This window comes from Macaca thibetana, chromosome 3 (assembly GCF_024542745.1).
Source record: "Macaca thibetana thibetana isolate TM-01 chromosome 3, ASM2454274v1, whole genome shotgun sequence".
Taxonomy (NCBI): Eukaryota; Metazoa; Chordata; class Mammalia; order Primates; family Cercopithecidae; genus Macaca; species Macaca thibetana.
Genome location: NC_065580.1, coordinates 115,235,707 through 115,252,815, shown reverse-complemented (window position 1 = coordinate 115,252,815; position 17,109 = coordinate 115,235,707). Strand labels below are relative to the sequence as shown.

At 47.3% G+C, this 17,109-nt stretch overlaps 2 protein-coding genes and 1 non-coding gene across 3 annotated transcripts in view; 2 read left to right on the top strand and 1 right to left on the bottom strand.

Moving 5' to 3' along the window:
• The window catches only part of LOC126950191 (histone H2A.V), a 222,207-nt gene that overhangs the window by 68,629 nt on the left and 136,469 nt on the right, over window positions 1–17,109 (top strand). The gene's annotated exons all lie outside the window — the stretch shown is intronic.
• The window catches only part of CCM2 (CCM2 scaffold protein), a 154,047-nt gene that overhangs the window by 79,178 nt on the left and 57,760 nt on the right, over window positions 1–17,109 (bottom strand). The gene's annotated exons all lie outside the window — the stretch shown is intronic.
• LOC126951841 (small nucleolar RNA SNORA9) lies at window positions 12,540–12,672 on the top strand. Its single transcript, XR_007724688.1, has one exon. It is a non-coding gene; the product is annotated as a small nucleolar RNA SNORA9 (small nucleolar RNA).

Below are 17,109 nucleotides of genomic sequence, written 5' to 3'. Positions count from 1 at the left end.
GCTCAAGCAATCCTCCCACCTCAGCCTCCCAAGTAGCTGGGACTACAAGCACACATCACCAAGCCTAGCTAATTTTAGTATATTTTTGTTGAGACAAGGTCACACTATGTTGCCCAGGCTGGTCTCAAACTCCTAGGCTCAAGCGATCCTCCCTCCTCGGCCTCCCAACATGCTGGAATTATAAGCATGAGCCATTGCACCCAGCTAACACATAATAATTGTATATATTTATGAGGTACATGTGATTTTTGTGTGTGTGTGAGATGGACTCTCACTGTCACCCAGGCTGGAGTGCAGTGGCATAATTTCAGCTCACTGCAACCTCTGCCTCCCAGGTTCAAGCAATTCTCCTGCCTCAGCTTCCCAAGTAGCTGGAATTACAGGCATGCACCACCACACCAGGCAAATTTTTTTTGTTTGTTTTTTTGAGATGGAGTCTTACTCTGTTGTCCAGGCTGTAGTGCAGTGGCACAGTCTCAACTCACTGCAACATCCACCCCCCGGTTTCAAGCGATTCTCCTGCCTCTGGAGTAGCTGGAATTACAGGCGCCCATTACCACGCCCAGCTAATTTGTGTATTTTTAGTAGAGACAGGGTTTCACCATGTTGCCCAGGCTGGTCTTGAACTCCTGGCCTCATGTGATCTGCCCAACTCAGCCTCCCAAACTGCTGGGATTACAGGCATGAGCCACTGCACCTGGCCAAAATGCATGTGATATTTTGATACATGCATATGATGTGTAATAATAAAATCAGGGTATTTAGGATATTCATCACCTGAACACTTATTTCTTTGTGTTGGGGACATTTCAAATCTCAGCTATTTTGAAATATACCGTACATTGTTGTTAACTATAGTCACCTTATTCTGCTATGGAACATTAGAATTTAGGCTGGGTGCAGTGGCTCAAACCTGTAATCCTAGCACTTGGAGAGGCTAAGCTGGGAAGATCACTTGAACCCAGGAGTTGGAGACCAGCCTGGGCAATACAGTGAGATCCTGTTTCTACAAAAAATACAACAATTAGCTGGGCATAGTGGTGTGCACCTGTGGTCCCAGCTACTCAGGGGGCTGAAGTAGGGTCCTTGAGCCCAGGAGGTCGAGGCTGCAGTGAGCTGTCATTGCACCACTGCACTCCAGCCTGGGCAACAAACAAGATCTGTCTCACACACACATACCACACATTAGAAATTATTCCTTCTATTTAGCTGTATGTTTGTGCACACTGACCAACCTCTCTTCAGCCCCCTACTTTCCCCCAACACACACCCTTCCCAGCCTCTGGTGTCGACCATCCCAGTCTCCATCTCAGTGAGATGAACAGTTGTTTAGTTCCCACATATGAGTGAGTAAATGCAATACTTGTCTTTGTTTTTTTGTCTTAAAAAAAATGTATGGGGATGAGGTCACTATGTTGCCCAGGCTGGTCTCCAACTCCTAAGTTCAAGCCATCCTCCCACCTCAGCCTCCCAAGTATTGGGATTACAGGCTTACATAATGACCTCTAGCTCTATTTGTCGCTGCAAATGACATTTTCATTTTTTTTCCTATGGCCAAATAGTATTCTATTGTGTATATATACTAACTTTTTTTTTGACATGGGGTCTTACTCTGTCACCCAGGCTGGAGTGCAGTGGTATGCCAACTGCTCACTGCAGCCTTGATCTCACAGACTCAAGAGATCCTCCCACCTCAGCCTCCCCAGTAGCTGGAACCACAGGTGCCTGCTATCACACCTGGCTATTTTTTTTTACTTTTTGTAGAGATGAGGTCTCTATGTTGCCCAGGCTGGTCTCAATCCTCATGCCTCAGCCTCCCGAAGTGCTGGGATTATAGGCTTGAGCCACCATGCCCAGCCTTATTTTCTGTCTTTTGTTTATTTATTATTATTTTTTTAGAAACAGGGTTTCCCTCTGTTACCCAGGCTGGAGTGCAGTGGTGTGATCATAGCTCACTGCAGCCTTGAACTCCTGGGCTCAATGGATCCTCCCACCTCAGCCTCCTAAGTAGCTGGGACTGCAGGTGCGCCACCATGCTCAACTCTTATTTTTTGCCTTTTTGATAATAGCCATTCTAAATGCGGTGAAACAGTATCTCATTGTGGTTTTGATTTGCATTTCCCTGATGATTATGATATTGAGTATTTTTTTATATATACCTGTTGGTCATTTGTACATCTTCTTTTGAGAAATGTCTATACAGATTCTTCGTCCACTTTTTCATGGGATTATTTGTGGTTTTTTGCTGTCAAGTTGTTTGAGTTCCTTGTATATTCTGGATATTAGTCCCTTGCCAAATAAATAGTTTGCAAACATTTTCTCCCATTCTACAGGTTGTCTTTTCACTCAGTTGATTGTTTCCATTGCTGTGAAGAAGTTTTTTAGTTTCACTTAATATAGCCCCATTTGTCTATTTTTGGTTTTGTTGCCTATGCTTTTGAAATTTTAGCCATAAAATCTTTGCCTGGATCAATGTCTTGAAGCATTTCCCCTATGTTTTCTTCTAGTAGTTTTGTAGTTTCAGGTTTTATGTTTAAGTCTTTAATCCATTTTGAGTTGATTTTTGTACCTGGTGAGAGAAAGGGTGCCAGTTACTAATTAAGTCCTGGCCTTTTGGGGCTGTTACAAAAGTTACTCCTGGATTGTCACTAGAGATAACACCTGGCTTCCTGGAAGTATGACTTATAGCAGGCTTGTTTCCTGGGCTGGTTGCTGCAGATAACAAATTGGTTTCCTGAGGAGGTTGCTGCAGGTTGTAGGTCAGAGTTCTAGTAGTACAAATGGTCCAGCCATTGTCTATTTGTATATTCAGTCTCTCATAACTGACACCAATGAGACCATTATAATGTAAAACAATCTTTTCTTTCTCTCCAGGTCACACCTTGGCTGTAAAATGTCCTAACAGCCACCTACTTCTGATTACTGCTTGCTTATCAATAACCTCCCCAGCTGTTTTGTAGCTCCTACATCTTGAACAAAAGCGACTGAGGTACCCAATTACTAAACTGCCCACACTTCATGAAAGCAACTTTATAACCATGATACTCACTTCCCCTTCTCCCCTCTTCAGAATTACTCAGTGCCAGCCCAAACCTTACAAAATCCCCTTCCTAGCCCCTCATAATGAGAAGTAGCCCTTCTTCCTCTGGGGTGCTCTCCCTGGTCATGGTAGGTTAGTAAACCCAAATCTTTCTGCCCAGCTAATTTTTGTATTTTAGTAGAGACGGGGTTTCACCATATTGGCCAGGATGGTCTCGATCTCTTGACCTTGTGATCTGCCTGCTTCAGCCTCCCAAAGTGCTGGGATTACAGGTGTGAGCCACCACACCTGGCTTAAACCCAAGTCTTTTAGATTGCTGGTGAATTTGGCTGTTGAGCTTTGTGACCCAGCTCAATAATCACATCTTTCACTACATTTCTGGATGCAATTTTTCCCTCCTCCAGTTTCCAGGTAACCTTATCTGTATGTCTGTGATGCTAGAGTTAACCATGTTTAGGACATTTCCTCTACCAGAATAAGCTCCTTTGGAGGTACGGACTGTGTGGGATTCCTCCTTGTATCTGAGAGAAACTCTAATAAGGGAAATTATGTACACCGAGCCAGACTGAGGTGGAGAGGCACTGGCAACATTACCTGAACATAGCTTCGCATAGATGCTTCCTAGCTAGGCCCTTGAGTTTTCAGAAAGCCCCTAAACACTGAAAATTTACACTTAATTGGCCTATTCAAAGACAGTGTTCCCAGATTTGCATTTTTGCTAGATTTCGGCCAATTTTTTTTTTTTTTTTTTTTTTTTTTTTTTTGAGAAAGGGTCTCACTCTGTCACCCAGGCTAGAATGTAGTGGAACCATCTCGACTCACTGCACCCTCAACCTCCCAGGCTCCAGCTATCCTCCCACCTCAGCCTCCCAAGTAGCTGGGACTACAGATGCACGCCACCACACTGGCTAATTTTTGTATTTTGTAGAGACAGAGTTTCGCCATGTTGCCCAGGCTGGTCTTGAATGCATAGACTCAAGCAATCTATGTGTCTTGGCCTTCCAAAGTGCTAAAACAGGCATGAGCTTTTTTTTTTTTTTTTTTTTTTTGAGACACGAGTCTTGCTCTGTCACCTAGGCTGGAGTGCAGTGGTGTGATCTTAGCTCACCGCAACCTCCACCTCCTGGGTTCAAGCAACTCCTGCCTCAGCTTCCCGAGTAGCTGGGATTACAGGCATGTGCCACCACACCCAGCCAATTTTTGTATTTTTAGTAGAGACAGGGTTTCACCATGTTGGCCAGGTTGGTCTCGAACTCCTGACCTCAGGTGATCCAGCAGCCTCAGCCTCCTAGAGTATCGTGATCACAGGTGTGAGCCACTGTGGCCAACCAACCAGCCAATTTTTTTAAGTGAATCTTTTCACTGTTCTTGAAGCTGACTGCAGTTTTTTTCTTATTGTGCCTCTCAGTCATCTGTCCTTGAGTCTATCAATTGTCTCCCTCATATGAGAACTAACTGACTTGCAAATAACTAACTAGATGTCTCTGAGTTATTCTTTTTTTTTTTTTTTTTTTTTTTTTTTTGAGACATAGTCTTGCTCTGTGGCCCAGCCTGGAGTGCAGTAGCACAATCTTGGCTCACTGCAACCTCCACCTCCTGGGTTCAAGCGATTCTTCTGCCTCAGCCTCCCAAGTAGCTGGGACTACAGGTACGTGCCACCACGCCCAGCTAATTTTTGTGTTTTTCGTAGAGACAGGTTTCACCATATTGGCCTGGCTGGTCTCAAACTCCTGACCCCATTTGTGATCCACCCACTTTGGCATCCCAAAGTGTTGGGATTACAGGTGTGAACCACCATGCCTGGCCTTCTCTTGAGTTATTCTTTGACGTATGACATGCAACACTTCGACTGTTGTGCATGTGATAAAACCATATAGACTTCATTAGTGAAGGAAAGACACTTTAGAGTTGATTAGAGTGAATTATCAGTGAATTTTAATATCCAGTTTCCAGGCCTATAAATCATGAAGGACCAAATCAACTCTGGATCAGAATGACCCCTCAGAAATACAGCCACACTGTGTGGCCCCCAACGGAAGCAACCTTGCAAGTTCCACTTTGACATCTCATTAGCTAACACTGTTTATTCTTCTAGAGCCAAATTGCTAATTTTCTTTTCAGGCATACATCTGTAGGAGACCAGAATATGCCACCCCAAAATATGCCTCGTTGGCATGAGGATTATTTTGAGCTGATAATTTTGAGAAACAGAAGCTATGAAAACAGCATAAGCTACCCCTTTGAAAGATACATTTAGTCTTAGAAGAAATCGCTTACACTCTTCATAAGGGTGTCTCCCTCTCTGTACCAGGAAGAGAAAGATGACTCTAAATCACCAGAGACCCTTATCAATGGAGAAGGCAGCAACTTGTTTTCTGTGCTTCTTCGGGTCTTTTTCCCAAAACTGGCCTTCCTCACTCCCTTGTTTTTAGCTGAAGATGGTACTTAAACCTAAATTCTAAGCCACTCCTTTGAGAAGTACTCATTTTCTTGGGCATCTCACAGGTATATGCAAAGTATACATGTTAATATAGCTCCATTTGTTTTTCTCTTGTTAATCTTTTGGGCTGGGCATGGTGGCTCCCGCCTGTAATCCCAACATTGTGGGAGGCCGAGGCAAGAGGATTGCTTGAACCCAGGAGCTGGAGATCAGCCTGGGCAACAGGACAGGACCCCGTCTCTACAAAATAAAAAATTAAAAAATTAGGGCGAGGTGCAGTGGCTCACGCTTGTAATCTCAGCACTTTGGGAAGCTGAGGCAGGTGGATCACGAGGTCAAGAGTTCAAGACCAGCCTGGCCAAGATGGTGAAACCCTGCCTCAACTAAAAATACAAAAATTAACCAGGCATGGTGATGGGTGCCTGTAATCCTAGCTACTTAGGTGGCTGAGGCAGGAGAATTGCATGAACCTGGGAGGCAGAAGTTGCAGTGAGCCGAGATCATGCCACTGCACTCCAGCCTGGGCGACAGAGCAAGACTCTGTCTCAGAAAAATAAACAAATAAATAAATAAATAGCCAGGTGTGGTGGCAAGCTCCTGTGGTCCCAGCTATTTGGGAGGCTGAGGTGGGAGGATCACTTGATCCTGGGGGTGTGGAGGTTGCAGTGAGCCATGATAGCACCACTGTGCTCTAGCCTGGGAGACACAGTGAGATCCTGTCTCAAAAAAAAAAAAAAAATCTATCTTTTGTTACAAGGGCTCTAGCTGAGAATTTAGAAGAGTAGCAAGAAAATTCATCTTTCCTCCCCTAAATATGCTACTGATAGAGAAAGGAGACAGCCAAATGCCATCCAGGTCATTATGTGCAGGGGGCTTGCCTAAACATGCCTATGGTGAAAAATTCCATCCCTTAACATATGTGTAGTAAGGGAAATAAATCAGTGTGGAGTGGCTCAGACTAGGGGCCCACGTGTGCACTGGGGGAATGGGGTGGAGCCACCAGGTATTCACGCTTTATGCAGGGGAGGAGCCGGACCTCTTCAGCTCCGGTGTGGTGGCCTGGTATTCAATCTGTGGAGTGGGAGACTGTTGGCAGGACTGCCTCTTTGCTAAGGGCTTTCTTTTCACTTAATAAATTCTGACTCTTCAACGTGTCCATGTGCCTAATTTTTCCTGATTGGGAAACAAGAACCCAGATTTTAGCTGAACTAAAGAAAAATATCCTGCGTCACTACTTGGCCTGGAAGAACAATGGAATTACTCATTTGAGATGTGGGTTTGAAGAAAGTTATTTTTAGTATTCTGATAAGCAGTTAACATACTGCTGTCATGTTTCTCTCTTTGTGCCAGTCTCATGTAGTTTCCCAGCATAATCACAATTAAACTGATTATGTGATTTTTGTGTTAGCATCCTTTCTAATTAGTTTTTTTTGTTTTTTTGTTTTGTTTTTGTTTTTGTTTTTGAGACGGGATCTTGGTCTGTCACCTAAGCTGGAATGCATTGCCACGATCACAGCTCATTGCGGCCTCAACCTCTGGGGCTCAAGTGATCTACCCACCACCTCAGCCTCCTGAGCAGCTGGCACTATCAGCGGACACCACCATGACTGGCTAATTTTTTAAGCTTTTTGTAGAGACGGGTTTTGTGATGTTGCTCAAGCTGGTCTTGAACTCCTGGGCTAAAGCGATCCTCCTTTCTTGGCCTCCTGAAGTGCTGGGATTACAGGCCACCACGTCTGGCCTCTAATTACTTTGATAATAAGTAAGCATCTCCCCTTCTCTTTTCTTTCTGAGACAGAGTCTCGCTCTGTTGCCCAGGCTGGAGTGCAATGGCACAATCTCGGCTCACTGCAACTCCGCCTCCCGGGTTCAAGCAATTCACCTGCCTCAGCCTCCCAAGTAGCTGGGATCATAGGTGTGTGCCACCACACCCTGCTAATTTTTTGTATTTTTAGTACAGATGGGGTTTCACCATGTTGGTCACCCTGCTCTTGAACTCCTGACCTCAGGTGAACCACCAGCCTTGGCCTCCCAAACTGTTGGGATTACAGGCATGAGCCACCACGCCTGGCTCTTTTTTGGTTGTTTCTGAGCCGGAGTCTCACTCTGTCACCCAGGCTGGAATACAGTGGTGCCATCTCGGCTCACTGCCACCTCCGCCTCCTGAGTTCAAGCGATTCCCCTGTCTCAGCCTCCTGAGAGACATGCACTACCACACCCGGCTATTTTTTGTATTTTTAGTAGAGAAGGGGTTTCACCATGTTGGCCAGGTTGGTCTTGAACTCCTGACCTCAAGTGATCCTCCCACCTCAGCCTCCCAAAGTGCTGGGATTACAGGCGTGAGCCACCACGCCCAGCCGCATCCCCTCTTCTCTAGTGAATTTTTTGGGGTTATCACTCTGTTAAAAAGCACTTCTCTTTCAGTTCCTTAGGTGAGCCCACTTTCTTCAGTAACACACATTCTCTGGCCCTTCGTAACTATTTACTTTCCCAGTTCTCTTTCATCTTGAAACCACCATTGCAAAATTATAACTGAAACAGTGACAGGGATCTGACCGAATCAACTCCATCTTGTTTCTAACTTCCAAGCTGTCCTTGTTCATTCCTGAGTGTAGGCTGAACTAACTTTGGGAAAAACTTATAGTTTAAAAGAAAGACAATAATAGCCCTTTGCCAAAACAAACCCCAATCTTGCCTGGGGACCAGACTGCCTTTGTAGGGGTAACAAATTAGCCAAAAGATTAGAAATTATGGTTTAGGAATCATGCAGCTGTAGGCTACAAGATTCTGACCCTCCCCAAATTGCTCCTGGGGATAACATCACTAAAGTCTAAGATCAGTGCTTGAGATATTTTGCAGACCTTGCACTGGATGGATCAGCTGGCACCACCCAGATCAATAAACTGGCTCATCAGATCTTGTGGCCCCTACCCAGGAACTGAGTCAAGCACAAGACAGCTTCAACTCCCTATGATTTCATCTCTGACCCAATCAATCAGCACTCCTGACTCATTGGCTGCCGCCCACCCTCCAAATTATCCTTAAAAAGTGTGACCTCCAAATGCTTGGGGAGACTGATTTGAGTAAGAAAAGAAGTCCCAGTTTCCCGCACAGCTGGCTCTGCATGAATTATTCTTTCTCTATTGCAATTCCCCTGTCTTGATAAATGGGTTCAGCCTAGGCAGCAGGCAATGTGAACCTGTTGGGCCATTACAATCTCATAGCGGAGTGGCAGAATGGACACCCCAGAAAATCCTGTACTAGGACAATCTGCACCAGGCCCTGGCTGTTGTAGGAGGTCTTGAACAAACCACTTAACTTGTTTGGGTGAGCCTTAGTTTCCATGTTAGTAATCTGGAAGTAATAGTTCTGCCTTATCTGTCCGTTAGGGTTTTGACATTTAGTGAAGTATGGAATTTGTATACTGTAAGGTGATTGAATGTATTTAGTAGGTGCTATACGTAAAATACAAGTTTCAAGCACTACTCTGCTTTTACTTACAGAACCACGTTCTCACTTTTCTAGCCTGAACATTCAAGACCCTTGAACACATAGTCCTTATCTCCCGCTCCTCATTGAGACCCTTCCAGAACACTACAAACTGTAATACTTAGCTGTATCACCAGCAAACCATGTCCTTCCCAATTTCAGGACCTTTCAATGTGCTTTCCTCTGCTTGGGGGTGGGTGGGGGATGGACGGCAGTTTCCTCCCAACCCATGAAACCTCTCCACAAACGTAGAAGAGACAGAAAACCATTATTGAATAAGTATTAAACCAGATTGTGATGCTGTACATCACATGCAACCTGCTAAAGGCAACACAAAGACAGAAACTCACTTTTTGTATACAGCTAAGTAGAGATAGCCCATCGCATTATGTAGGTTTTGCAATTTGGAGTCAGGGGACAAGTTAAGGCTTTGTCCTCCTAAGAAACCGGACTCTGGGCCCTTTCGTCCCTTAACAATTACATTTCTTTCTTTCCTTTTCTTTTCTTGCCGGGCGCGGTGGCTCAAGCCTGTAATCCCAGCACTTTGGGAGGCCGAGGCGGGTGGATCACGAGGTCAGGAGATCGAGACCATCCTGGCTAACACAATGAAACCCCGTCTCCACTAAAAGTACAAAAAAATTAGCCAGGCGTGGTGGCGGCGCCTGTAGTCCCAGCTACTCGGGAGGCTGAGGCAGGAGAATGGCGGGAACCCGGGAGGCGGAGCTTGCAGTGAGCCGAGATCGCGCCACTGCACTCCAGCCTGGGCGACAGAGCGAGACTCCGCCTCAAAAAAAAAAAAAAAAAAGAAACCGGACTCTGGGCCCTTTCGTCCCTTAACAATTACATTTCTTTCTTTCCTTTTCTTTTCGTTTGTTTGTTTTTGAAACGGAGTCTCGCTCTGTCTCCAGGCTGGAGTGCAGTGGCGCGATCTCGGCTCATTGCAACCTCCGTCTCCCGGGTTCAAGCGATTCTCCTGCCTCAGCCTCCTGAGTAGCTGGGACTACAGGCACGCTTCACCATGCCCAGCTAATTTTTGTACTTTTAGTAGGGACAGGGTTTCACCATGTTGGCCAAGATGGTCTCGATCTCTTGACCTTGTAATCCGCCCGCCTCGGCCTCCCAAAGTGTTGGGATTGCAGGCGTGAGTCACCGCACCCGGCCAACAATTACACTTCAAGGAGATGGCTCCCAAGAAACACTCCTGAGTTGAACCTAGCCATAGAAGAAAAAGACTTGAGTACATTTGGAAAGGAGAGATGCTGAAATTTTGAAAGAAAAAGGGAGGGGAGGGGGGATGGTTTCTCGTCCCTTATTTTCCGCAGGGAAAATTAAACCCTATGTATAATTGTTTTTTGTTTTTTTGTTTTTTTTTTTTTTTTGTTGAGACAGAGTCTTGCTTTGTCACCCAGCCTGGAGTGCAGTGGCCGGATCTCAGCTCACTGCAAGCTCCGCCTCCCGGGTTCACGCCATTCTCCTGCCTCAGCCTCCTGAGTAGCTGGGACTACAGGCGCCCGCCACCTCGCCCGGCTAGGTTTTTGTATTTTTTAGTAGAGACGGGGTTTCACCGTGTTAGCCAGGATGGTCTCGATCTCCTGACCTTGTGATCCGCCCGTCTCGGCCTCCCAAAGTGCTGGGATTACAGGCTTGAGCCACCGCGCCCGGCCCCCTATGTATAGTTTGTATTTGCCCTTCCACCTGCATGATCTTTCCCACCGGCAGGCTCCTGTTCATTCCCAAGGCTCCACATCCACTTCGTGCTTGGATTCCGCCCGGCCCTTCCTGTACGGCCGCATCAGGAAGGCACCACCCATTAGGGGCTCAATGCGCCCCTCCAGGCCACGGAGTCAGACCTCCGTCCTTTCAGCGGCAGGGGCAGATTACGTAACTCCAGTCTTCTGGTCACTAAAGGAGGATAACAGAGGGCGGTCCAGAGACTCCGCTGACGCCTCAGGACGCAGCGCGGTCGAGCCCCAGGACCCTAAAGTCTACGGCCCACCGCACCCCACCAAGCGACCGCCCGCGGCAGCGTGACGTAATCTGCCCCAAACGCTGTGGCCCGGGCCGCGCACGGCTTCGGGGCGGGACTATGCGGTGACGTCGAGGTGCGCGGCGCAGCGCGCGGCGTCAGTCTTGGCTGGCGGCGTCTGTACTCCATACTCCGTACTCGCCGCGGCGCGGTCTTCTGCAGCATAGTCATCCACCGCAATCCTGGGCCTCACGTGTTGCCTGACCATTCCTGAGCCCAGGTAGGGGTCGTGGGGGATCGGGTTGAGTGGCGGGCGGCGTGGGAGGCTGGGCCGCAGTGAGTGGGGGCACCAGTAGTTCTTGGAGCCCAAGCCTTCACTACACGTGCTACTTCCTCGCAAGACGGGGTTGAGCGCGTTCGGAACATTTTCCCCGGAGGAGACTCGGGGGTTACGTGATAAGTAACCTCGTGCTTCTCTTTCAGCAGAGAAATGGGGCTTCTCCTGCATGACGTGGGTGGACCCCAGTGGGCGGTATGAGACGTGTGGTCTGGAGGGACCTCACCGGAAGGCATGGGGTGGTGTGTAGACCTGCCTCAAGAGAGGCTGTAGAGTGGGCCAGGCGTTGCATGGAGCTAGAGCTGAATAATGGTTCAGAGGCACAAGCTGGAGCTAACTACATTTGTTCCCTTCTAGGTGGGAGCCTTGGCTGAGGTGATGGTCTCAAAGTGGAAGAGCTTACTGTCACAGCAACTGTTTCGCAAGATGCCCCGGTAAATCACGTTGCAAAGACCCCAACTCTGCCTTCCTGGAACTAGGCCTGCGTTTTCTCTGAACCATTATTTCATGGGGAAAATGAAATCTACTTCATGTGTCCTGTCTTACTTACTCGTTCAGAAGTGATTTCTGAGCCGTAAGATACATGACAGAGGCCGGGCGCGGTGGCTCAAGCCTGTAATACCAGCACTTTGGGAGGCCGAGACGGGCGGATCACGAGGTCAGGAGATCGAGACCATCCTGGCTAACCCCGTGAAACCCCGTCTCTACTAAAAAATACAAAAAACTAGCCGGGCGAGGTGGCGGGCACCTGCAGTCCCAGCTACTCGGGAGGCTGAGGCAGGAGAATGGCGTAAACCTGGGAGGCGGAGCTTGCAGTGAGCTGAGATCCGGCCACTGCACTCCAGCCTGGGCGACAGAGCGAGACACTGTGTCAAAAAAAAAAAAAAAAAAAAAAAGATACATGACAGAAAAATAAAGGGGAAAAGGCTGCATTTATATTAACTACATGATGATAAATAAGGATGTTTCTGGTCACAGTGAAGAGCCATGCTAGAATTGTAGTGTCATAGAATAATGTGGAAGTTTAGTTCGTGTTGTCTGATCTATTTAATAATTTAGTAAGTTTATCTCTTCCAAGACACCTTCCCTTCTTCCTTAGCCAGAAATGATCTTTCCCTGAGAGTCATCAGTAGCTCTGGGCTCCTGGAACCAAGCTCAGGTGCCTAATTGAACTCTGTTCTCTTCCCACAGCCTCCAGCAGGGACTGGTGCTTAGTGAGAGTGGGCTGCCAGATTCCTTGAGTGTGGGGGATTTGGGTGAATGAGGGTAGCAAGCCTCCAGCGTGCTTGGGTCTGCGGTGACCCTATGCATTCCTTCAGTGCTTGCTAGAACAGTTTTGAAACGGTTTGAGGCCTTGCTCTGCTCCATCCAGAGCAAGGTTATAGAAGTTTCAGACAATGACTGGCTCCCTCCTGGATCTGGTGTCTTGTATAGAGCTGGGCCTTATATAGATCTGCCCCATCTAATGTGGCAGCCACTTGGTATGCATGATTAAATTTAATTTAATTTTCACACTAACCACATTTCAGGCGGTCAGTAGCCACAGGTGGCCAGTGGCTACCATATTGGGCCACACTGATTAGAGGGCATTTCTGTCGCTGTGGAAGTTGTTTTGGACGATGCTAGAGTGAAAGGTAAAGGGAATTCTGAGTGTTTGCTATGCTCCAGGCTCAGTACAAATTTTATTTTATTATACACTTAAAGCAAAAGTCTTTTAAAAGTTGAGAATGAAGCCAAGAGAGGTGGTAAGGGTAGGAGTTGAAACAGTGGAGAGGAATAACAGGGAAGAGTCCTGCCCTGAGAGACTCATGAACAGGATATTTACAAGGCAAAGCAAAGAGAACCAAAGTCTGAGTTCTGCAGAGGGGCTGAGTGCCCCAGGAGCTAGTGGAGGGTGAGGTCAATGTGTACTCATCTTAAAGGAAAAACTCATGGAAGAGGAAGGTGCTAATGTTGAACACCTATTTTGCCCAGACCTCTTAATTCTTGTTTTAAATATTTGAGGTATCATCATGAGGTTGTGTTTAAATTCAGTACACATGAGGGGCCCAAGGTCCAGGGTTGCCCAGCCACAAACCAGCAGATCAGGGTTTGATGCCAGGCCTCTCTCATCCTGCAGCCTGAGTGGAATATAGAAGCCGGTGGGAAGGAGATGGATGCCTTCAAGTTCTTGTCTTGGTGTTAGGTGTATTAAAGAATTGACTGGGGGGGCCGGGCGCGGTGGCTCAAGCCTGTAATCCCAGCACTTTGGGAGGCCGAGACGGGTGGATCACGAGGTCAGGAGATCGAGACCATCCTGGCTAACACAGTGAAACCCCGTCTCTACTAAAAATACAAAAAAAAAAAAAAAAACTAGCTGGGCGAGGTGGCGGGCGCCTGTAGTCCCAGCTAGTCCAGAGGCTGAGGCAGGAGAATGGCGTGGACCCGGGAGGCGGGGCTTGCAGTGAGCTGAGATCCAGCCACTGCACTCCAGCCTGGGTGACAGAGAGAGACTCCGTCTCAAAAAAAAAAAAAAAAAAAAAGAATTGACTGGGATGGGAAGAGTGTTGCTGGCTTGGGCATAGCACAAGCAGCACAGCTCCTGTGTTCCTTTGGGTGGTGGGGTCGCCTCTCTTAAAGGTAGAGGCTTCCAGCTGATTCTGTCTTTTCAGGCCAGGAACAGTTGCTGAACACCCCAGGCCTGCTGAGGTCCCTCCTTGAGTCTCGTGTTCAAGCAATCTTGTGAGTAAAGCACTGGCTACCCCTTTTCCTTATTATCTTTTCAAGGATGTTTGTGCAGCAGACAGCCTTGGAACATACGAGGTAGTACCTTCTTCCAGAGCAGAGAGCAGGCATTCTTGCTGTGCGTTATGAAAGGGTAGAGTCCTGCACTCCTTTCCTGTAGTAGTCCAATGGCCTAGGCAGGTGCCTCTGACTTCCCTATGGGAACTGGGGCTTGGGAGGGTGGTAGAAAATGCTGATGCTCTGGCTATTGCTATTGCTTTGAATAATCAATGATCCCTTGTCCCTAATCGAGGAATTTTGTATTTTCTACCAGTGTCCATGAAACTGGGAGGCGACCTTGTTAGCTGCCAGTTCCTGACAGCCACCTCTCACCAGTGGCTCCACTCTGTGTCCCTGACCCAGCACATGGCACAAGAGTACCTGCCATCCCTCAGTGTTTCTACAGCAGCAATCCTGAGATGCCGGAGCTAGAGGGGACCTGACCTGAGAGAAGATACCTTCAGTGGCTGCTAGGCTGTTCCTTGGAACCTGTGCAGGGGTAAGTGTGCAGGAAGGTCTCACCTAGCAAGTCACTTCACTCCTGTTTTATTTAGAATCACCTGGCTAGAAAAAGTTCAAAAACCATCGCCTTATTTTGATCTTCCCGTATTGTAAGTCAGGTGATTGAATCCCAGAAAAGTTCATTGTCTTTGAGCTCACAAGACTATTTTGGGACAAACAGTTGTCTAGTGTTTGGACTCATGAACCCTGATTCTTGGGGGTGGTATTTTACTGCTTTTGTGATTTGGTTTCAACATACATAGTCTTTTCTCTGGAGTAACCTTAGGTCAGTGGCCAGTGTTTCAGTCCCTGGAAAGGGCATGGGCTGCCACTGAGGTTGGTCACAGGCCTCTCAGCTCATGGTGGGAGTGGGTTCAGGAGTTGGTAAGTAGGGTTCAGTTCTCTTGTTGCCGCTGATGGCAATAGGGGTTTGTAATAATCCCTAGTTGTGTCAATTATGTCACTTAATTTTCACAACAGGTCTGTGAAGTGTTTTTCATCTCATTTTTACAGATGAGGCCTGCCTGTGTTAATACATCTGCTGATGAGTGGAGCTGAATTTGAATGCAAGTCTTGGCACCTTAATTGAGCAAGTTTGAAACCTTGTTTGCTGCCCTTCTGGAAGGAGTCAGGAATTTCCAATTCTGGGCCTGGCCTATGGGTCTGACAGACCTCTGGCCCTAGGTTTGGGTGCCAGGTTCTCTGTTCCAGAATGAGAAGCTTTGCTGTGCACCAGGACCTGGGCCCTTCTGGTATCTCCTGAATGAAAAACAAGGGCTATTTAATAAATATGGATTTAAATATGTGATTTAGTCCTGCCTCTTCTTTCCATAAGCAAAGATAAGGAAGACCCTGTGTCTTGAAGGAGTTGTCAGCTAAGTCCAAGGGATCCCCAAATACTTCACCATTCTCAATGCTCATGCTTGTAGATAGCCACTTGGAACTCTGATCACCTTATGTGCATGTGCCACCAGTTTCAACTGACAGTGGCAAACTGCGGTGAGAGTTCACAAGCCAAGGCCAGCTGGCTGAATTCTGCAGTAGGGTGGTGATGCACAAAGGCACTGTCATCAGGAGCTTTACCTTGAGATCCTGAGTGGTTTCCAGGAACATCTGATGGTTGGCTCGATAAGACATTCTGTCTCTTTAGATCGTCTTAGGTATTCACCTAAGCATTCAAACAAGTTACAGAAGTAATACCCTTAATATGTGTGATGTGCCCCAGGTTGGTGTTGGTGATGTTGTCAAGGAATGTTGCACCAGGCCAAGGCCTGACAAATAGAGCCATTACAGTACCAGTGACTTTTTTTTTTTTTTAATCTGAGACAGAGTCTGTTGTCCAAGCCGGAGTGCAGTGGCATGATCTCAGCTCATTGCAACATTCGCCTCCCAGGTCAAGTGATTCTCCTGCCTCAGCCTCCCAAGTAGCTAGGATTATAGGCGCCCACCACCATGCCCAGCTAGTTTTGTATTTTTAGTAGAGACAGGGTTTCACCATCTTGGCCAGGCTGGTCTTGGAACTCCTGACCTCGTGCTCCACCCACCTCGGCCTCCCAAAGTGCTAGGATTACAGGCATGAGCCACCGCGCCCAGCCCTTTTTTTTTTCTTTTTTTTTTTTTTTTTTTTTTTTTTTTTTTGAGATGAAGTCTTGCTCTGTCATCCAGGCTAGAATGCAGTAACATGATCTTAGCTCACTATAACTTCCGCCTCCTGGGTTCAAGCAATTCTCCTGTCCCGACCTCTCAAGTAGCTGGGATTACAGGCATATGCCACCACGCTTAGCTAATTTTTGTATTTTTAGTAGAAATGGGGTTTTACCATGTTGCTCAGGCTGGTCTCAAACTCCTGACCTCAGGTGATCCATCTGCCTTGGCATCCCAAAGTGCTGGGATTATAGGCGTGAGCCACCGCACCCAGCCTCCAGTGACTTACATTCAATTTACTACTGACAGTGAATGGAAAAGCACCCAAAGGGGCCTGCAACAGGAGGCACAGCATCTACCCTTGTTGAGGAGCCAATTCTAGACTGCAGCTGAGCAGATTGTCTAGTCTGCAGCTATACCATGGGGGGAGTGGGGTATGAACCGGAAGCCTCACATCCCTGCTTAGAAAAAAATCCCAGGAGACAGCAATTCCTGATAGCCTCCCAAAGGGATGGAACAGGGAGTGGAGCTGGCCTTATGGCAGTGCCTCTCAGGCCTCCACCCTCAGTTCCAGAAGGTTTTGGGAAACCCTTCAAAAGCACCAGCCCAAGAGCCTGGAGGTGGAGAGGAGACCACACTTGTCAGAGCTTGGAAGGACTGAATGTGAATTTGCCTAAGAGGAGCCCCAGGTCTGGCCCAGGGTGGAGCCAGAGGCTGCCCACTTACAAATTTGGGGATTTTTCAGGCTCAGTTGAGCTGTGTGGCCTATGGCCTCTGAGAGTATGCGCCTTGGTACAGCCATTCCCCTACAACTAGCCCAATGGTAGCACCTCAGATGAGGTAAAAAAATTTTAAATACAAATACTAAGTTATGGTACATTGTGTAGAGCTGAAAAAGCAACTCCCCTGAAAGGGGACATTTTTCTGGG